The sequence below is a fragment of the Panthera tigris genome, chromosome B1 (genome assembly GCF_018350195.1).
Source record: "Panthera tigris isolate Pti1 chromosome B1, P.tigris_Pti1_mat1.1, whole genome shotgun sequence".
Classification (NCBI taxonomy): domain Eukaryota; kingdom Metazoa; phylum Chordata; class Mammalia; order Carnivora; family Felidae; genus Panthera; species Panthera tigris.
The window spans coordinates 183,247,805-183,270,316 of NC_056663.1; the positions used below are offsets into that span (position 1 = coordinate 183,247,805).

General features: G+C 48.7%; 1 long non-coding RNA gene across 8 annotated transcripts; it reads left to right on the forward strand.

Annotated features, from left to right (window-relative positions):
- The first annotated feature begins 1,474 nt into the window (after positions 1-1,474).
- Positions 1,475-7,614, forward strand: LOC122237760. Of its 8 annotated transcripts, none has more exons than XR_006216389.1 (5): positions 1,475-1,572; positions 2,685-2,945; positions 4,179-4,381; positions 6,367-6,570; positions 7,428-7,614. It is a non-coding gene; the product is annotated as an uncharacterized LOC122237760 (long non-coding RNA). The 8 variants fall into 8 exon arrangements; XR_006216388.1 differs by having other exon boundaries at positions 2,727-2,945; XR_006216390.1 differs by having other exon boundaries at positions 2,727-2,892.
- The last annotated feature ends 14,898 nt before the right edge of the window (positions 7,615-22,512 follow it).

Here is a 22,512-nt window from a genome sequence, read left to right on the forward strand (position 1 = left end):
AGAATTTAACTGGATTGGACGTTTAGCTTTTCCTTCCCATCCCACTAACTAGTGGGTGGGGTTCAGAGGAGAAAGACCAGATTACTTTTAAGCAAAATAATGATCCTCTATTTTCCCTTCACATCTGATACGTGCTGGGTTAGTTGTATTTGTGCAACCGGCTCCTTTGAGTTCTTGGGACACCAGAGGCCAGGCCTGAGCTGGACTCCTATGGCCTGGGGACGGGCCCCTGGTGGGTGAGCCCCTGAGGAACCGCCCCGGGGCTGTTCTCACCACCCCCGGGGCCTTCCTGGCGGAGCCGAAAGTCACCCCACTCCTGTCCTGCCCAGTGGAGAGCAGCCTGAGCGCGAGGACGTGGCTCCGCTGCACCCGGGGAGCCAGCCTGGAGAGGCTTGGCGGGGGGTGGGGAGGAGTCACGCGATAGTGGGAGCTAATAAGGAGAAGCAACTGGAAGGAACGTAAGACGCTAACAAGAGCAATGGGCAGAGAAGCGCGGGCCTGACGTCCAGGAGAGGACCCGGTACCTGGCAGGGCCCTTGCCCACCGTGCCCAGAGTGGGGGAGAGGGCCCGCAGCGGTGTTGGGAAGCCAGAGTGCCCGGTGGGGCTAGGCTGAGAACCAGCGGGGGTAAATCTGCAGTCTGAGGGTCCAGGAACCGAGAGGGGCCCAGGGAAAGAGGAGAAGAGAAGGAGAGCCACTAGGGCTCTCATTTACTGGGCGCTCGCCCCGCGCAGAGTTCAGGCTCAGGGCCGGGGTGGCCGTTCCCAAGGGTGTGAGGCCCAGGAGGGAAGCCCCGGGCCTTGGAGTGGGGGGGGTGGCGGGGGGGACGACAAACACAACACAGGTCCCGGGACAGCGCTCTGTCAGTGTGGCCGCCGGAGGTAGAGGGGGGGGTCCCCTGGGACCCCCTTCCCTGGAAGCCGCGGGGCCCTGGGGGGGGTGGTGGGGGGGCAGGCCTGCGAGCCGAGGCGGCGTCTATCCGCGGGGCGCTGCTGCCCCCTCCTGGGGACGCTCCGCGGGCCCCTGCGGCTCTGAAGCGGCTGCGGGTGTCCTCGGGGCCGGGGCGCCGGGCGCTTCAGCGCCGATCCCGCTCGGGTGTCGGGCTCCGCGCTGGGCCTGGGCCGCAGCCGCCTTCACAACCGCTCGCGGCCACCCTCCCTTTTGGGGCCGCATCCCCGTGTCTTCCCAGCGGGTCCACCGTGTCGCCCGCCCGTCGGTGGGGCGTGGGGATCGAGGGGAGCCTCGGTGGGCCGGTTAAGGCCCCCCCCCCTCCCCGCCCCCGCCGGTTTCCGCTGGTCCTTAAGCTCCCGGGGCCTCAGGTGCTCACGGGTGAAAAGGGCCGCAGTGAAGACACTGGCGCAGGCTTGGCTCCGTGCCCGGCGCAAGGGTGGGTGCCCCCAAGCAGGAGTCATTATTGCGCTTCTCCGTCACCCGCCCTCCTCTGTCCACAGACACTCACACTGGAGACTGTCCCCACTGGTTTTCAGCCTAGCGCCACCGGCCACTCGGGCTTCCCAACACCGCTGCGGGCCCGCTCCCCCACTCTGGGCACGGTGGGCAAGGGCCCTGCCAGGTACCGGGTCCTCTCCTGGACGTCAGGCCCGCGCTTCTCTGCCCAGATCTCTTTCTGGCATAATTCCCTTCCAGTTGCTTCTCCTCGTTAGCTCCCACTACTGCGCGACTCCCTCCTCCCCTTCACAACAACCTCTCCTGGTCCCTGTTTCTCCAGAACACTCTGCCTGCTAACCTCATCGCCACCCTGAGTTACCACGTCCCTGAGGTTAACCCTGAGGTCCCCTGTGACCTCCTCACCCCACAACCCAAAGCCCAGTGCTCAGACCCCTTTTGAAGGCTCCACAGCATTGAGCGCTGCTGACCATGCTTTCCTGCCAATTTTCTCTCCCTTGAATTTCCTGGGATGCTCCCTCTGCTTTTCTTATGACCTTGAACCCAGTCTACCTCAATTGCCTTGCTGGCTACATTTCGTTCGCCAGCAGCAGGGCTTCAACTTGGTTTTCTTTTCTTTTCATTCTTACATACTCACCTCAGAGCTGTGATCCCCACACACCCACCCAGCCCCCCGCGCCCCGGGGCTCCAGCTCTACACCAGTCTGTCTCCAGCTCAGATCCTTGCTCTGGCTCCATATTTGTGCAGCCGGGTTCTGGTTGCCTCCATGCGGACGAGGAGAGATACCACCAGCTCTGCAAGTCCAAGACTGCATGCTCCCCAAAGGGGTCCTTCCACAGAAATCTAGAAGACGTTTTTAACTCCTTCCTCTCTCTTATTCACCCCTCCTACCATCCAGTGGGTCCTGCATTCTGTTGATTTCATCGGATTCTACCTTACTGCCTAGAATCCTTTTCTCACTGCCATGGCTCAGTGACAATTTAGTGGGTGCTTGTTACGTGCCAGGTACTGCTCTAAGCATTGTGCACGCATGGTCTCATCTAATTCTCTTAACGATCTGGTGGAACTAGGAAGGGACTGAGGCCTTGAGAATTCATTTGCTCGGGGTCATATAGCTAATAAGTGACAAAGACCCCAGAAGGGTCTTGCTGACAGCAGAGTCCTTGATTTTTAGCACTCTCGTGCAACATTACTTCAGGATCGTGTCATTCCTTGCGTAGATCATCACCTCGTCTCTCTTATTAGTTTTCCTGACTTCAGTCTCCCCCTCCCCACAGTGTAGCTGTCTTTCCCTCTCCACTACTATTCCTCTCATTCAGGTTGCCCTCTGTCATCTCTGCAACTGAATTCCATAGGATCTGTCTTCCTTCTGTCTCTATTTTGCCCCACACCTTAAATCCATTCTCCACACTGAAGCCAGAATCCCCTCCTAAAATGCTAAGTTCACCACACCACTCTCCTGCTGAAAACCAGCCCGGCAACTTGGTGAGCTAACAAAGTTGGAAACTTTCAGAGAGTATAAGCACGTAGAAATTTAGGTACGTAACTGAGTTTGCAAGAAAGAAGGGCAAATGGCCCTGCATCAAAAATGAAGACCACCCAGAAACGAGATGGTTAGCACATTAGATGATGCCATGCAGCCCTGGGAGTGGTCATTAGACCCTGAAAGGTCCCTAATGGTAGGGGCCTGGGTTTTCTCAAGGAATGGAACTACGTTAAAGTTTGGCCTCCATATTTGGCCCCATGGCCAAATATATGCTTTTCAGCGGCTTTGGCTTTAGCCTTTGGATATCTGAAAATTCAAATACCTGTTTTGATGGGGTCCTTGTACATCATCAATAATCATGTGATCGTATCTGCCAATTTATTCACAGATGTCACCAGTTTTTCCACTTATGTCTTCTCTCTTCTCCAGGATCCAATCCAGGATACCATATTGCATTGAGACTTACTCCATTTTTAGCTACATATCCTTTAATCACCTCTTCATGTGATGATTTTGTAATATCATTTTCCAGACACAAAAGAGAAAGATAATACAGTTTTTTTTTCTAACATGGTTAATCAAATTTATTTTCTGTTACTGATCATTAAAACTCTTTCTTTCGGCTTTCTCTCTCTTTTTTGGTAATGGCGCATCCATATTTAGGATTGTTGTCAACCTTGGAAAGACCTTGATGAAACTTCTCTCACGTGTGAGCTGTAAACACATAGTGTGTTTATAATTGTATTCGCTGCATTCTCAAGTATATTGTTGATGAAAGAAAGCTCCCATTTTGAATAAGAATGAATCTTCCACTTACGTTTTTACATTTCTGATATTAGAAGAACTTCCTGCAGACTAGAAAATTGTAGATGGCTCTATACATCTTAAACCTTGTGTCCCTACCATCCACATATTTTTGGTGTTGAGCACTGTAGGATTTTTTTGTTATGTGCCAGGCAAGGCAGCATGTGGAGGGTAGGAGTATTTCTGGAAGCCATTCCATAATCTGGTGCACCCAGCAATAACTGAACTATACAAGGAATGACTGCAAACCATCTAATACATCCCATGAAACCCATATGAAATGTAGGCCAAGGCTTTTCCCTTCTCGTCCAGTCTCCAAAGGGCTCATGGTCATTCCAATGCCACCAACGTGAGGAGAAGCTGGAAAAAATTATAGTGAATTGATGTTTTTAATACTAGTTCTGGGGGATTTTATAATATTTGTTTTATTTGTTGAGATTTCTTTCCTTGTCATCAGTGTTTACTTTCACTCTTCATTTAGTGTTCATCGTTTGCATTGTTTTTCCCTAAAGAAGAATCGAAATTGCATAAGCTTCAGGCCCTCTGAAAACTGGATCTGCCCTTGACTGAGAGAGTTTACCACTCACAAACACCGGTGAAAAGCTATTAAAAGTCAGTCTTCAGGAAGAAGGAAGTGGAATTCAGAAGGAAGAGGTGGGATTCAAGAAGCAATGAGACAAATAAGTGAGTGTTAATTAAATGGTAGTAAGAAGAAGAAGAAGCCATTTCTCATCTCTCTGGTACATGACGTAGACACTGTAATGCGGGTGACAAGGTCCTATGTGACCTGGTGTTTGGGCATCAGTTTTATCAGGTACTATTCCCTCTCACCACCTACTAGGAAACGGTCCTGAGTCTTTGTACGTCTGTGCTGGTGCCTCCAGACATTCTCACCTTCTGTTCCTTCTCACTGGAACACTCTTCCCCTTCCTTCTTAAGGAAGAGCCAGCCCCATCCTGGAAGCCTAGATGAGGGGCCCCTCCCGCTAAAACCGTACTGTCACAGGTCCTTGCCTTGAGCTCTTTTCTTGTCCACAACCCCCACCAGCCTGTGGTCTCCTGAGGCAGAGACAGAGCCTGGTTCCTTCCTTGCAGGACCTCAGCACCTAGCGCAGAACCTGAGGCAAGTAGGCAGTATGTTCCTATTTGCTAAATAAATAGATAAACTGAGAATCGAAACAAAACCTTTTGCTTTTCAGCTCTTACCATTTCAACTCTTGCTAATCGCCCATGATGGTGGTCCACTTACTTCCCTGTCTTAGCAAACACAGCGGAGTGAAAACAGTCCAGTCTCTTTCGGAGGACTGTGCCCTTCCTTTTGTCATCTCAGGGTACAGTAGGTGTACCTGAAAGATGCCCTTTCCGTATCCCCTCAAGCTACCCCGGAAGTGGCCTCCAGAGAGTTCCACGCTGGCTTAGGGCTTCATATCTGTCTCAGCCTGAGGACGTTCTCTGGCTGCGGGAGTGTGCTTGGAAGTGTCAGGGAGTTACCCCTCCGGGAGCAAATTCTAACAACCAGGGATGGCTTCCTTGCCTGACAGTGGGACAATCTGAGGCGTATTCCACCCAGTCTCTCAGAGAGTCCTGAGCAGGACTGAGTTGCAGGTGCCCAGAGTCACTTCCCCTCTCCCTCTTGTGCTTCCTGGGCTCACCTTCTGACTAAACTACTTGCAGTCCTTGTCTCGGGGTCCGCGAGGACACAGGGCGCTTGTTCCCATTGTCACCTGTCATGGTGCAGTAGTGTAGCTAAAGCAGGTGCAGGGGACTAGGTAGAATTTTCGTTTGACCCCACGATATAGCTCTGGAAGACAGTGGTTTGGAGGAGAAATTCCTGAAATGTGTGCATTTCGACAGAATGAATCTTTCTGCTATGAGTTTCAGGAGATTTCAAAGTTCAAACACTGAAAGAGGAGGGTCTTTCTTTTTTAATGTTTATTAATTCATTTTTGAGAGAGAGAGAGAGAGACAGAGAGAGAGCAGGGGAGGGGCAGAGAGAGAGAGAGCGACAGAGAATCCCAAGCAGGCTCCTCACTGTCAACACAGAGCCCGACGCCGGGCTCGATCGCACAAACGCTGAGACCATGACCTGATCCAAAATCAAGAGTCTTGATGCTCAACTGACTGAGCCACCCAGGCACCCCTGAAAGAGGAGAGTCTTAAAAGTGGGACAGTTTATAGCCCTCTTGAGAGGGAGAAGAGCACTCAAGTATAAAGTAATTCTCCAACCAGAATGTTGGCCAATGTCCTTCATTTAACAGGGACAGCTGAGCAGGGGAGACTGTGGGAGACTCAGGCTGGGGCCCAGCTTCCAGGAAGCTCAAGAACCTGCTCCCAGTGACTACATACATCCTTACTGTTTGAAAACAATCAGGACCACTTCGGGCATCTCTGTCCTCTGACTCATCACATAGAGGCAGGGCTACTGGAAATAAGCCTCCAAGAAGGGAGGCTGGAATGGTCTTCACCATTGCCTGATTTGCATCTTGCTCATCTAGGAAGGAGAAGATTACTGCCCAGCCCCTCCCAAGGCCCTCCTCAAGTCCCTTCCTGGACTTGGGGGTCAATTGACCGGGAGCAGACAATCCCCCGGGGAGCCACTCCCCTTAGGCAAAGGAACTCAGCCAGGGGCTTGGCAGGTTCTCAGATTGTAAATCTCCCTGCATTTCACAGGAAGCTTCAGACTCTAAACTGTGGCAATGAAAGGGAAGAGTTTTCAGAGCTGAACAGTGTATAGACAGATACAGAGAAATTGGAAAAGAGAATCCATCTCTGGATTGGGTCGTCTGGAGAGAAGGAGGCCGACTCATGAAGAGGTTTCCAGAGAGGACTGGAGAACGCAGATGGTAAAGCCATCAAGGGGAGATGGTGTGAGAGGTCAGCACAATGAGTGCCCTTGTGCCTTGTTTGGGGACTTTTGTGTTTATATGTTTGTGAGCCCTGTCCCCCGTGCAACCCCAAGCTGGGGTCTGCGAAGAAAAATAACCTGGCTCACAACGGCATTCTTCCAGCCCCACTTGAAAGTTTGAAAAACCCTTGGATAGGAAAATAACCTCAGGGAGCCAAGGCTTTCTGCACTTGGTAAAGCCCTAGACCCAAAATACACATAAGAACACTTCTCTTTGAAACGCCTGCAGTACTCGTATCTGAGTCATCTGAAAACAAATAAAAAGAGACCTAAACAAACAAACCTAATTGTGCACGGAAACATGGCCAGGTTTCCAGCCTGGCTTCCCCTCTGTTTTCGTTAGTCAGAAGCCAATATACGCAGCTTTCATGGTATCCAGAACAAGCAAAATATTAAAAACAAATTGCCAAGGTTTCTCCCCTCCCCTCCTCCCTTCACGGTGCTTCACACAGGCCAAGTTCCTGACTTCTCCCTTGGCTTTCACACTTCTTTCTTCCAGTCTTGATGGACAACTGCCTGCTTACCAGGCTGCCCGTGGTCAACCAGCAGCCCTGTTGACAGGAACATTCGCGAGCATCACCAAGTACTGGACCCCCAGATGAATTGAAGGAAGGAATGTTTGGGGTCTTGAGACATTATTTTGTCTACCAATAGTCAATGCGACTGGTTCGAAAATCAGGCCTGCTAGCCCAAAGTCACTTAACATAGGCCTACCCACTGCTCTTTGCCAGCCCCCTGCCACCTGCCTTTTTCCCCCCTTTTTTACTTATTTCACTATGAAATGGGCATTCCATTGCCATGGCTCTATCTTGTCTTGTTTCCCTAGGATTGTCAAGCTGGCAGAATTCAGGCGGAAGCCGCTGGTGAGGAGAGCTTGTCTGACACGAAGAGCAGAGCTGAGTGCTAAAGAGGAATAAAACCTCATACCACATCATCTGGGCACCTGGATCCAGCCATGACTGAAGCCCAACTACCCTGGGCTTTTCTGTTATATAAACAGCTAAAAGCCCCCATTTTGCTTAAGCCCCTGTTAGTTGGATGGTTGTATCTTACAACTGAAGGAGTCCTAACTTCCAAGTGGACCAGCACTCTTTTTTTTTTTTTTTTTTTTTTTTTTTTAATTTCTGGGAATGATCTCTCCAAAGGAAGATTTTTTTGGTGAATTTTCAGATAAATGTCACAGGGAAGTTCAGAAGACAGTCCACTTTAGCCCTGAATCCTGTGAGAAAAACTGCCTCTGTCTCTTGTAGCGTAGTAAGAGATAAATGAGTTCTCTCACCTAACTCATATTTGACACAAAGAAGAAAATAATGTAGTAATTGCTGAGGAATTTCTTTGCACTCCTTGGCTTGTTTTGATGATCAGTTCCAGGCATCTTATTCTGTGAGGCCAGGGGGACATCTAAGTGCCAAGATTAGTCTAGATCCATGTGAAAACAATAACAACAAATACTTGCCAAACAAAAGCCAATGCTGCACAGACAATATCTGGGGAACAGTTGAACCTGTAGGGCCAATAGGTTTTTTTTTTTTTTTTTCTTGTTCTATATGCCCTGAATAGGTAGATGGGGACTTGGCTTCTTATCCCCTCCTAATAACTAACCAGAAAAAGAACTCATGTTAACTCCTTTATTCCAGTTCTCTGGTTAAGGGTGAGGGGATGACATACAGGGATGGAACAGCAGCCCGAGAAACTGGGCTAAGGGATTAGAAGGGCAAACGTATTTTAAGTCATTAGTTTTGACGTTAGCAACTATCCTTCTCAAAGGCGTTCCATCATGTCTTGGTTCAAATGTCACTTCCTCCAGGAAGCCTTCCTGCATGCTTCCATCGGAAAGTATCGCTCCTTTCTCTTGCCCTTTCACGAAATTCAAAATTCTTGGTTACTAGAAGTAGTTGTCAGAAGATAGAGATTATTTTTACTCACAAAAGTCTTTCTGGGGAGAACACCAGAATAAATAATTCAGTAAGCCCTTTGGGATGCGGTCAGGGATACGATCTAGAAGTACATGGTCAACTAGCACAAGATCTGGTCCCCGCCCTGACTTCTATACTGAGTGGGGCTAGTTTTGAAAATAGAAGAAATATTTTGATGTGGGGGAGACAGAGGCAGCTGTGTTGCTTTGCGTGACAAGAGGGAAGGAGGCTCTTATTCAAGAGAACCTGGGAAGAAGAGGGCAGCCCAGCGGGGGACGAGGGGCTGCTCCAGGGAAGTGAAGGGTATCAGATGTTCCTGGAAGTGAACAATAGAGGATGAAGTTTGAAGAACAGAAACATCCAGGTGGGTTGTTTACGCTGCTGTCTGTGACGGGTACCATGTGTCCCTTTCTTTGTTTCACCTGCGAAGCCTCCAGTCACACCTCCATTGCTCACAAACACATTTGTCTGATGAGGAACTCTGAGGGGGAAGGGCTTCTGTGTGCAGGTGGACACAGAGAAAACACCTGCAGACATAAATCCAAAGTTCACGTTGACTTCGGAGTTCCATTTACCTGCATGCTGTCCCAGTGGAGGACAGAGCTCCTGGAGGGAAGAGGCCATTTTTCCTCATTTTAAAATCTTCACTCAGATGAATTAATGACCTAACTTGCAGGGAAACATCTGCCACAAATGTTATGGCCTGAGAATCAGATAAACTGTTGTCAGTGACCCAACTGCCGGGGCTCAATATATGTTGTGACCATTACGATCGTTATCAGTGGGCATGTGAGTGTTAAGGAGGGGCCCAGGCAGGGTTCCTAGTTTCTAGAGCTGGAATGGGGCTTTTATTTTAGTTTAGTTGTGAATTATACACAGTTCTAGTAAGCTGAGTCATATCCTTTGGTAATCTTCTCCCACACTGACTCTGGACTGGCCTTGACTAACTTTGACCAATGAGACGTTAGCAAACAGACCCATGGGAAGAGCATCATGGCCAAAGTCCCTTGTAACTGTCAGAACCCGGTGACCACCACTATGTAAACCAGCCTGGACTAGCTTGCTGAATGATGGGAGATGTGGACCCCAGCCAGGCCAACTCTATCCCTCCGGCTGACATCAAGCCAATTATCAGGCATCTTGGGGAGGGCATCCTAAGCCATCTAGCCCCAGTGAAGCCAGTCCAGACCAGAAGAACCACCCAGCCTTTCCCCAGAATTGCAAGAAAGATGAAATGTTTGTGCTTTCGGCCACTAAATTTTGGAGTGGTTTATTACCTGGTAGAAACTGACAAATAGACCATTATCACATTTAGTTGGTTAGGAAACCAAGGCTCAGAGAGATGGAGAAAATTGCCTCGAGTCAAACTTGTAGTTAAACCGTTCTAGTTTGAACCTCGTTTGGTCTTACGCCAGCCTCTAGTCCCTTACCCCTGTAGTCCTATGGCCTCCCTTCATCCGAAGGAGCTTAGTTTGAAGCCCAGGGCAAGTGCAGGGTCCTCACCGCTGCTGGGGACCCTGACTGAAACAGGCCAGATGGCTGTGCTGACGTGAGGCTGAAATGCTGGGTGTTAGTCTAAAACTCCTGACTCCTTGTGGTTTTCAAGCTTGTCTGCACATGAGAATCATCTAGGAGTTTTTTAAAATCCTGATTCCCCGGGCCAAATCAAGTAAGTCCAAGTCTCTGAGGATAAAAGTCAGTATTCGTAAAACTTCCCCTTAATTCAATCTGTGGCCGAGCCTGAGAGTCCTTATCTTCAACCCCTCCAAACAGGTCTGGTGGGGGTTGGAGAAACTGGAGCTCTTTAACCTAGAAGTGTCTCCAAGGAAGTGAGGGCGGGGCCTCCTGAGGAAGAGGAAGAGAGGGAGCAGGACGGACGGCATAACTGATTGAACAAATATGCAGTACGGCCAGCCACTGCATTATTAGTCCCTGCCCTCAAGGACTGCAGAAGTGACAGTTACAGAAGCGCATAATTGCAATCACACTGTGACAAATACCATGTTTGCATGTTCCCGGTCACAGCAGCAGCCTAGAAGAGCCAGAGTTACTCTTCTCAGCAGGGTCCCAGAAAAGGTGACAAGACACCGCACTGAGTCTTGAGGAAGTCAAGAGGAGGTCTCTGTCCATTAGCGCCGCCAGGAACGCGTGGCTACTCCAGGAGGTGGGTGAAGCAGAGACTAGTCAGCTCTGGAAGCTGGGAGGATGCAGAGGAGAATCTTAACACTGAAAGCAGGAGGCGTAGAGGAGAAATAACGACCCCCGAGACCCCATCCAAGCACTGATCCTATGTATCTCTCAAGAGGCTGGGCTCCCAAGCTTCAGACAGGGCTGGGCCTGCTGGTGGGGGCTAAGTGGCCCCAGTAGGGAGTCAGCTGGCCATTATAGTGAGGGTGCTATTTGGACTTCTGTTCCTGGAAATTCCAAGTCCTCGCCCCATAGCAATAGCCGCTGAGGCTTCTGACACTTTCCTTCTCAACTTGCAGTCACAATGAGTCACAACCACTGTTGTCGGTCCGACACCATCAGCATAACCTGGGGGCTTCCTGAAAATGCACAATCTTGACATCCACCCAAACTTTCTGAATCAGAATCTACATTTTAACAAGAGCCCCAGATCATCTCTAGGCACATTCCAGTTTGAGAAGCACTGTTCCAGTACCCTCTGGTCCCAAGGGGATGAATACATTCCTGACCAGTTCATGCTTTAGAACACAGAGTGCCTCTTGCAAGTTGATCCAAGACAACCCTGGTTGAGGGGATAGCAGCCAGCAGAAGTTGTCATCCTGGCCACAGCTGAACATAGAGTATATCAGAGGACATAACGATGCGTATGGACAGAACCCAGGGTCACGAGCAGGGAGCTTGCATCAGGAACAAGTATAGTTTGAGTTCAAGAGTAGAGCTCCCTCCTTGGACCCTTTTACCAGGGAGTGTTTGCGATCCATAAATGTTGGCACAGTCAACAAAGATGCAACTATGGATCTGCCTCCAGCCACCTTGTCCTTTCCCTCTTTTGTGAGATTCAAGGATTTGTGGGTTGGAAGACAAGACCGGGCTGCCACAAGACTTGTGGGTTGGAAGACAAGACCGGGCTGCCACAGCCTTGCTTTGCCTGGTCTCAGGTGGTCAGAGTTCTGGAAGGCCCAACGGACACCACACACGAGCCCTGGGTGCTCAGGGAGAGCTGGCCCAGGGAAGAGCCATCGCTCGCTAAGGCAGATGGAGGTCCCCGGGTACATGCTGATCGCCCTGCCTGCTAATGACTTTTCCTCTTGTCAATGACCTCTTTGCTTCAGAATCCCCAGCAAGCTGCATTCCTGACCAGAGATGTCAGAGGGACCTCATGTGAACTGCCAGCCACTGACTCGCTCCTGAGGTTGGAGGAAATAGCTGGGAAGCTGCCCTCACCTTCCAGCCTGGAATAACCCATTGCTCACTCGTGGGCCACCCGCTTGGCTCCAGGATGCTTCTGGCAAACTGTGCTCCTGCTGGCAGGCTAGACCCACAGGAACCCTGTCATTTCTGAGCGTGTGTCAGGGTGTGAGGAGGGAGCATGCAGTGTGGCCACAGGGGGAGCCAAGGCCAGGGAGATGGCCCTGCATGAAGAAGGGGAAGGGGACCGAGCCCACAGTGGACCTGAAGGGGTTGGAAATCGAAATTCTGGACCCCCCAATTCTCCTTGTAAAGCACCGGTAAGCGTCAATTCTGAGAATCATGAGAGGGACTGTGGGGTCAATGACAACTCCCCAAGCCAGCCACAAGCATTGGCTATTACATGAGCTGACTGATAATCCATCCCAGCACTGTCTCCTCCAGGAAGGACTCTCTGGTTCCCTCCCCCCAGCCTCCTTGTTGGTGTTTATTGCTGAGACCCTTAGTCCAGGAGAAGATAAATCTCTGCTAAGTTCTCCCTACCATCAAATTCTTCCTTTGAGGTTTCATTGGGTTTTAGGGCAACAGAAGCACAAAACAAAGGGGGCTTTGTAAGTACTGCTTGAGCTCAGTATCCCCACCTCCCTGGCAGAACTCCCGGTGACATGGCACTGTGGCACTCCTGTTCCTAAAGTGGTGCCAGTGACCATGAACCTGCCCCAGAATGGCACTTCCCAATCGTCTTCTCCCATTACAATCCAGATCCAACTGTTCTTTGTCTTCTAAAGCGAAAGGAAAATTCCCTGCTGCCTAGACTGAGACCCTGTCCTTTTTCTGACCCAAAATGATTAAGAGTATCTACTGCCTATAAGAGAAACCCTACTGATCCATTAATCCATTGGCCCCGCTAATCCAACAACCAATTGGCCTATTGCCTGCAAGAGAAAGCCCATTCCTCCATTGGAGCATGGTCTTGACCACCTGCCTCACGTAAGATAACAGCCAGTGCATTTCCAAAGCCTGGGTTGTTCTGTCTGAAATGATACCACATGGTCACCACAGTGTCCTCGTCCGGGCCAGGTCTTGGTCACAGTTCTTCCTTTGGCATTAGGAGCAGAGAAGATCAGGCTCCCAATCTCCTGTGACCAAAAGTAAGATAAGGGGACACACAGCTCCCCAAAACAAGCAATAATTTTCAATTGCCTCGTTGCATAAATATGGATCGCCAAAGGAAAATTTTTTTTTAAGTTTTCTTGGTTTTATTTTTTTATGATTTTTTTTAATGTTTATTTATTTTTGAGAAAGAGTGAGCCAGGGAGGGGCACAGAGAGAGGGAGACAGAGAATCTGAACGGGGCTCCAGGCTCTAAGGTGTCAGCACAGAGCCTGACGCAGGGCTCAATCTCACGAGCCTAGAGATCATGACCTGTGCCGAAGTCGCTCACTTAACCGACTGAGCCACCACGGCATCCTGGAAAATGTTTTCTGACTCAGCAAGGATACGATGCTGGGAGCATGATTTATTATTGCATAGATGATAATGATGATGATTACTAATAGGATACTTAAGTATTCTGCATTTAGTGAAGTCACTTTAGTTAGTCTGCATTTCAGTGACTTCATGCTGTTGGGGCTCCCTGCCCTCCAGTGCTGGGAAAGCACTCACATAAGGACTAAGAGCTCCCCCCCAAGGTCCCTCTCAAAAGGAATGGAGAATGTGCCCCTCCAGCAAAGTATTTCCTCTCGCCTACCACCTCCTAGGACCTGGCAGGGCTCCCAGCTTCAGTAACTGACTCTCTATAGGCGCTTGTTACAAATATGTAACAAATACGTGCGTGCCCTGTGCCAGGCATGGAGTCGGGTCCTTCCTGTACAAGAACTAATTTAATTCTCAGAGCAATTCTGGGATGTGGATCCTATTATTAGTCCCATCTCACAGACGAGGAAACTGAGTTTCAGAGAGGTTAAATGAGTGCCTGAGACACGATTCAAACCCAGGCCACTCTCCAAGCCCGTTCTCTCAGCCATGGCACCGTATAACCTCCCGAATGGGGCCACATCACCGAGGGTGGGAAAACTTCATGTCCTGGAATTTCCAGGCCCAACTATATTTAAAATATCCCGTGCTTTGTGCTCGTCAAAACCCTCGAGCTTGTCAGATATGGGTCTTGATTTAGGTTTTGGCAATATGCTGACTCTTACTCCTTGTTTTCCAGGCTTTGCCTTGGCAAAAGCTGCAACGTGGCACTTTCAGAAATGCAGATCCCAGCGTCTTGCCCCAAATTTGTAAGTCAGAATTTCCAGGAGACGAGTCAGAGAATCTGCATTTCTAAGACAAATTCCCCCAAGTGATGCTTATGATCAACTAAGTGTGAGAAAGTGTCCCCCAACTATCTGCCTAGTCCTGCCAGATGCTGGGATGGGTGGGGGCGGGGGGAGCCTCGATAAAAGCCCCGTGAGGAAGGGTTCTTACCTTCAAGAAGCACCAGTGAGGAGGCAAGATGGGTTCAAATCCCGCAAAGCGCCACAATTAGATAATACGCTGTGTGGTCCTCATTCTGGAACAACTTATTCAGAAAAGGGGCAAATCGTAGATGAGAGGACAGAAGGAAGAATCAGGGAGGGCCGCTTGGAAGAGGTGGAACTTGCAGTGGGCTTTGTAGGATCGGAGGCGGGAGGAAGAAGACAGAAGGCTGTTCTGGACCGAAAGAACGTCAGGAACAAAAGCCTTGAGAGGAGAATGAGCTTGGTATTTTTATGAGGCAGGGAGTGGGTCAGCCAACCAGTCTGGGGGTGTGGAGAGAGGATGTGCAGAAAGTAAGTTAGTCTAAACAGGGCAGTTTCTGGCAAAAGTTCGGTTTGGATATACGGAGCACTAGGGAACCACTGTGAGTTCTGGAGTGAGCGTTCACATGATAAAGCATGGGATTAAGTAAGGTGGTGACCTCTGCTCCCCAGCTCCTTGAATTAGGACCTCAGATGAGAGGTAATACCTCCAGCTCCCGGTGGGAGACGACACCAGAAAACACCCAGTGGTGCCTTAAATCCTGAGGCTCCCCGAGGCCCCCTGAGGCCTTAAGCAGGGCTTTCTCAGCAGGGCTCCTGGCCCTGTGAGATCCGTCTTCAAGTGAGGTACCAGGCTAAGGAGGCATTTGAGGAGTGGGGTGGTGAGGCTGTGCACACCTCTTCTCTAGATGGAGAGGTGAGGGAGGAAAGGAGACAGTGCTGGCACACATATGTCATACGTATACATTTATCTTTCAGAGGAAAAAGCTTCAGACAACATCAGCAAGTGGAAGAAATTCAGCATAAGCCACCTTAAGCAACTCGATGTGCCTCTAAATTATTTTGGCATCAAAGCCGGATCGACCATATGGAAAGACAGAAGTGCCAGAAGAGGAGAGGCTTAAACTTGAAAGAAACCAGGAGCCTGGCCTGATGGCCCTGACATATGGCAGAGAGGAGCCTAAAGCTTTCTGTAGAAAAAGGGGGACGTTCTGAGGAACCAGCTCCACTGGGTGGCAACAACTTTGTGTGTCAAATGAGTCATCCTCAAATTTAGAGGCCGAGTTGATCAAGACTCTTGGTTTAAGTGGCAGAAGCCCAGACTCGAAGTAGTTCGAGCAAGAGGGAAACGTACGTGCTCAAGTACGAGCGTCATTTGACTCCAGGCACAGTTCAAATCTGGGGCACTGTTGTGATCTAATCAGGACTCTCTCTGGTCGTCTCTCTGCGTTGCTTCCCTCTGCGTGGCCTCATTTCCTGGCACAAAGGGGACGGCCACTGGCCCCACCCGACGTCCTTCGGAAGGAGGGAGACCTTCTTCTCTCAGGCCCATGTTGGTCCTTTGCCCGCTCCTGGACCAATCACTGTGTCCTGTGAACGGGGGACTCTGGCTTGCTGCTCTAGTTCTATGTCACTTATGTGGTGGGGGAAGGCTGGCCTTTGACCGACAGCCCATCAGAATCCCAAAGTGCTGGCAGAAAGGGAATTCCTCCAAAGGAAAAAACGTGGGGCAGAAAAAAAAGAATCAGATATTCATGACAGTGCTGTTGGCATTCCGAGTCTAGAGTGGATGGTCCCGGAAGGCTTCCCCAGGGGTCACAGGCACTGGGAGGAGACCATGGGGTGTTAAGGCACAGGATGACTGGCATAAAGACTCTAGAAGGAGTCCAAAGAGATTGCCATCAATCTGGCTATCTTTAAATGTCCATTTCCCTTTCTTGTCCCTTTTTGTGCTCACCTAGTGGCAGGATTAATGCTGAACCTTAGCAGGACTGGGGGGCACTTAAAAGTCAGAATCATGATTGTCTTTAGCTATAATTAAAACAAACAAACAAACAAACAAACAAAAACCCTGGGTGGCTCAGTCACTTAAGCATCCGACTTTGGCCCAGGTCATGATCTCACCGTTCGTGAGTTCGAGACCCACATCAGGCTCTCAGCTGTCAGCACACAGCCCACTTCGGATCTTCTTCCCCACCCTCCACCCCCTACCCCTTCCCCCTGATTCTATCTCAAAATAAATAAATGAACTTCAAAATAAATAAATAAATAAAAGCCATGAAGTCATTTGATATTTCTCTCCTCCTATAAAATATATTTTTAAAAAAACAATTTTAACTATCCTTCTCTACTGATCTTGTTTTCATTGACTACATTTGTTTCTTCTCTTCTTTAACAATCCAACATTTCTACGTTTCAGAGCTAGGCTTGCCAACCCAGATGGTCCATTCATCATTGTTTCTTGGTTCCATGCTTTCCTTTTGAGTTAATTTTTCTCCTTGTTGAAATATTCTCAAATGTCTGCAAGTAACATTAAGGTTTTAATCTTTGTGTGCCAAAACATTTCTTAGTTTAGCTGGGGATAAAATCGAGGTTGCTAGTTATTTTCCCTCAGTACCTTCCACATATCGGTCTATGGTGCGAAGGGTGCAGAGTGGTGGTTACAAGGGTTTGGAACCAGATAACATAGTTTGAGTTCCAACTCCCCGTCTTACTACCTGTGAGACCTTGCACAGGAAGTACTACTCTCTCCCTCTCAGTTTCCTCATGTGTAAAGGGCACAATAAGAATCCTATCTCATAGGGGCGCCTGGGTGGCTCAGTCGGTTGGGCTTCGGCTCAGGTCACGAACTCGGAGTCTGTGAGTTCAAGCCCGGCGTCGGCCTCTGTGCTGATGGCTCGGAGCCTGAGGCCTGCTTTGGATTCTGTGTCTCCCTCTCTCTCTGCCCCTCCCCTGCTCATGCTCTGTCTCGTGTCTCAAAAATAAATAAATGTTAAAAAAAATTAAAAAATTAAAAAAAAAAAGAATCCTATCTCATAGAATTCTTGTGAGGATTAAATTAGTTGATACACCTAAACTACTTGATGTGGTGCCTGGAACGTAGTGCCATTCAGGTGTTAGCAGTTATAATTCCCACTTCTGACCTCCTCTGTTGCTGATGAGTGATTTATCGTCAGGCTAATTGTGGCTCCTTTTTAGGTAAGCTAGCTCCTTTTTCTGGTTCCCTCTAAGATTTTCTATCTTGGATGCTTGGCAACTTCACCCAGGATGCACTTTTCAGGCTGGGGGGCTCAGCCTTTCTACCATTCTGGAAAATTCTGAACAACCATCATCATTTCTTTCCTAATTTTTTTTCTCTTATTATCTCTCTGCAACTTCTATATGTTGTGTGTTATCGCTGCTCAAACTACCATATTTCCTAATTGTTCTTACATACTTTTATTTTTTTATTTTTTATGTACTTTTTTGGTTCTTACATACTTAAAATTTTTTTTAATGTTTACTTATTTTTAAGAGAGACAGACAGACAGAACACGAGCAGGGGAGGGGTAGGGAGAGAGAGAGAGAGCGAGACATAGGATCTGAAGCAGGCTGCAGGATCTAAGCTGTCAGTACAGAGCCTGACACGGGGCTCGAACTCACGAACCGCGAGATCATGACCTGAGCCGAAGTTGGGTGCTTAACTGGCTGAGCCACCCAGGCGCCCTTGTTCTTACATACTTTTAAACTTTTGTCCCTTTGTGCCATGTTTTGGGTAAACTCCCTGGCATTATCTTTCAATTCAATTCTTTTCATGACTGTACCAAGTGTAGATTTTATCCAATTCATTAGATTTTTTTTTTTTCAGGGATTGCAATTTATAGTTCCAAAATTCCTAATCAATTTTTATAATATAAGTATATAATAGATAAGTTGTTAATTTTAATAATTAAAATTATTTTTCACATCCATCTTTTTTAAAGTTTATTTCTGCATATTTTTGTTGCACACTTTTTAATTCTTATTTATTTATTTTAATGTTTTTATTTATTTTTGAGAGAGAGAGAGAGAGAGAGAGCAAGCGGTGGGGGGCGGGGAGGGCAGAGAGAGAGGGGACAGAGGACCCAAAGCAGGCTCCACACAGGTAGCAGTGAACTGTGAGATCATGACCTGAGCCAAACTCAGATGCTCAACCAACTGAGCAACCCAGGCCCCCCTAGTTCCTATTTATTTGATAGTATCCCTTCACTTTCTTAAATAAGTGCCTTAAACATATTTAAAGTCTTTTTCAGACTGCTTTCTTATTTTAGCTCCACCTGAGGTGAACAATTTAATCAATAGTTGATTTATTGATTAGTATGTGTTAAAGACAGATTTCTTTGTGTCTTTTGGACCTTTGGTTGACAGAGTCATTTTAAGTTTGATAACGTTTCTCTCTCCTCTCTTTTCTTCTTTTTCCTCCCCGCTCTTTTTCTTTCCTTATCTAAAAGTTTTGCAATTTCCTCCATCAGCCCGATCTCTAATTGATGAGTGTAGCTCTTACTAATTACCAGCAGGGGTGGTGCGCTCAGCAAGCATGTGGCTCAGTTCAGGTCCTGAGTCCTGTGTTGTGCTGGTCACTGCCCAGCAAGTCATCTAGTTTCACCTACTGTACAGCCCCAAGCAGTGGTTACAAGGAGCTTGAATCAGTCTCTTGTCCTAAGTGGAGACGCTGTAAGTTCTGCCTTCAACCTGAAGTCTGGCCCTGTCCTATGCCTCACTTGGATTACGTTTAGTCCCTTTTTCCTAAGAGCCAGACTAGCTTAGTTACACACAGGAGCCACAGCCCGCCCACTTCTGCCCGCTCTTGCCCAGGAGTCAGCAGGATCGGGGCTCAGCTTTGCTCACTACTAGGCACTGCTCTTCTGTTCCTGGTCTACAAGAGTGATTCTCTTTTTTGTGAGTCCAGTCATATCTTTTTATTTTTATTTTTTGTGGCTTTTTAAAATATTTATTTTTGGGGAGAGCACAAGCGGAGAGGGCAGAGAGAGGGTGACAGAGGATCTGAAGCGGGCTTGTGTGCTGGCAGGCTGATAGCGGCGAACTCAATGTGGGGCTCGAACTCACGCACCGCGAGATCATGACCTGAGCAGAAGTTGGACACTCAACCGACTAAACCACCCAGGTGCCCCCAGTTATGCCTTTTCACATCTTTAGTTTCCAAAAGCTTCGTAACTGCTACTGTTTGTAGCAGAATGGGTGCCTCGGATGGTTGTTTATACTAACTCCATCTTGACCAGCAATGCTTTCTCATTTTTTTTTAGACAGTGGACAATTACTACTGTGTTATAACAAATACACAGATGAAAGGGCCACAACCACTGGCCTACCGACTATGAACACCGTCTAGGACCTTCGTCAACAGGGTTTCCTCATCATGCTCGAGGCTGATACCAAGATGCTGTGGGTTGAGGAAGGATAAGACCTGGAAACACCAAGAGCAGGCAACCCTTTCCAAGACATTTCCTTGGGAACCAGAGGAAAGAGATAACGGGAAGTTTCCATTCCTGTCTAACCAAAGAAATTTTAATGTGTACAACCCTAGAATAAAAATCGGGAATAAGGATCTCTCCTGGGAGGTGATGTAGGTTATAAATTCAGGGCATCGTCTTCTAAGGTTTGAATCAGAGCTCTGCCACTCACTATGTCCCTTAACATCCTCATTCTGTAAAAAGAGGGAAACGCTAGGCTCTACCTCATGGGGTTACTGAGAGGATTAAATAAGACAGTGTATGTGGTGAGCGTAACACAATGACCGGCACTGAATAAACATTTAGTAACTGTTGACCATGGTTGTGACCGGTGCTGTGGTGGTTCATATTTTATGTGTCAGCTTGGCCAGGCCCTGGTACCCTGATATTCGGTCACACGTCAGTCTAGATGGCATCGAGAAGATGCTTTTTTATATAAAATCAATATTTGAAAGAGTGGATGGTGGTTCTGCTTCTCTGGAGAACTCTGACGACACAGATGGTGTAAGAGGGAGAATCAGAAACAATGGCTGGCTTCCTGAGGAACCAGAGCATTAGTGCCCTAGACAGGCAGAGGAGCTCCCTAGACAGAGCTCTGGGATGGAGGCGACTTGAGGAGGGTGGGTAAGCAGCTTGTGGGAAGTCTCCCTGGAAGCACCGAGGCCCGCTGAGGTCACAGACCATGACGAACCACCAGGGGAAGCAAGGACCCTGGTGTAAGGATAGGACGGCCGGAATTGAGGGCTGGTTTCTACAGCAAAGGGAACCGCATGTCGGTTAGCGAGTGACGAGGCAGGGTTGGCAACAGGGTGGAGGCTGGAGCACGGCCCTCCTCGCCAGAGCTCTCCTGAAGGCCTGCCTGCTCCTTGGGACGGGAGGAGAACCAGACAGAGGATTCCCACTGAGGGATGACGACTGGTCGTCCTTGGCATAGGCAAGGTGTTTCTCAGCTGTTTCCCTCACACAAACCCGGGAAGGTTGTCAACACACTAGCTGAGGTGTGGAGAGCCAGAGTGATTGCCTCCAAGGTTACACATCCAAGGATCATACAAGCTCGGAGTGCTTGAGCCGGAAGAGTCTGGCAAAGGCCACCGAGGTCTCGCGGGCAAGACACAGACCTCAGGAGTCCCGGGCCTGTATAATCAGGAATCAGAGCTTCAATCCCTGGGCTTGAATCTGGAGGATCACGAGTGACCCAGAAAGTTGCCCAGAGATCATTTGGGAGGAGTTTGGTGGGACAGGGCAGCCTTCCAGCCTCTGTAAGCCACTTGAGGACATTTGCCTCCGAATTCTTGGCTCCTTTGATCCTCGAGGCAGCCCTCAGCTAGGGAGCAGCTGTCTGAGACAGGCCCTTTCTCCTGGGTCCCCTTCACCTTCCACCTGGGGTGGGCTTGTCTCCTGGGCCTCACGCCAGGCCTATATGCCCTCACTTCTGGGTTGTCTTCATTTACCCTGGTCCTGGAAAGGCCTTGGAGCTCAGCAAAGAGCTGAGCAAAGAGGTGCTGGCTGGGTGGAACCGAGTGAGGGCACCCCTCCGGCCTGACCCCCAGGACTATAACCATTTCATAGATCACTTCTCGGAGGTAAAGCTCTGAAAGATTGGTTGATATGCAAATAGAGTAATATAGGAAATGTTTATTAATTTAAAAAAATTGAATGTTTTTTTACCTTTGAGAGCGAGAAAGAGACAGAGTATGAGTGGGGGAAGGGCAGAGAGAGAGAGAGAGAGGGAGACACAGACTCTGAAACAGGCTCCAGACTCTGAGCTGTCAGCACAGAGCCCGACGCGGGGCTCGAACTTGGGAACGGGAACTGGAGATCATAACCTGAGCCGGAGTCAGACGCTTAACCACCTGAGCCACCCAGGTGCCCCAATATAGGAAATGTTTAAATACCATTCTATGTAGATGGAGATAGGCTTAAATACTGGCTCCCCTCTTTTCTCCATATGTGACAACCTTGAGCAAATTAGCATTAGCGACTGTTACTTATTATATTTGGACTTCATGTAAGAGGAATCGTGGGTTCTAGGTTGTGTTTAAAAGGATTTCATGTGGCTAGGTATGATGCCAGGCTTCGAGCTGGTGGCTCAGGGATTGGTTTGCATGCATTGGTTTGCTTAGGGGTAGTTATTTTCATGCGACTATGGAAAAGAGTTTTGTGCACAAGTACCCGAAGAAGAAAGGAGAACAGTGTGTGTGTTACTTAGGACCCTTTGTGTTGCCAAAAAGCAAAGGCCAATTAAAGTGAGCTTAAGCAAATATTGGGAGCTGGCTGTGTGGATTTCAAGGTGTCCTCTGAATTCCAAGGTCAGGGATACAGTGGAACTATGGGAAAGATCTAGAACCAGGAACTAGATGGGACACTGTCAAGATGCTGTCTCTTCTCTCTGCTCCTCTCTGTGCATCTGTTCCAAGCTTATCATCTGTAAACCAGCTTTCTTGGTGCCTCCATCCACGTGATAAAGTACAGGCTACTCAGGGAGCCCAGGTGTCTCAGTCGGGTAAGCATCTGACTTCTGCTCAGGTCATGATCTCATGGTTTGTGGGTCTGAGCCCCACATCAGGCTCTGTGCCGACGGCTCAGAGCCTGGAGCCTGCTTCAGATTCTGTGTCTCCCTCTTTCTCTGCCCCTCCCCTGTTCATGCTATGTCTCTCTCTCTCACAAAAATAAATAAACATTAAAAAATTTTGTAAAAAAACACAGGTTGCTCACAGCTCCTGGTTTTTCTTATTAGAGGCTTAGCCCCCACAAACTCCAGCTTAGATACTGCAATGAAGAAGGAGTATGGAGCTTCTGAGTTGGTGGACGCATGGGGATGTGGGGAGAGTGGTACACTCAGAGAG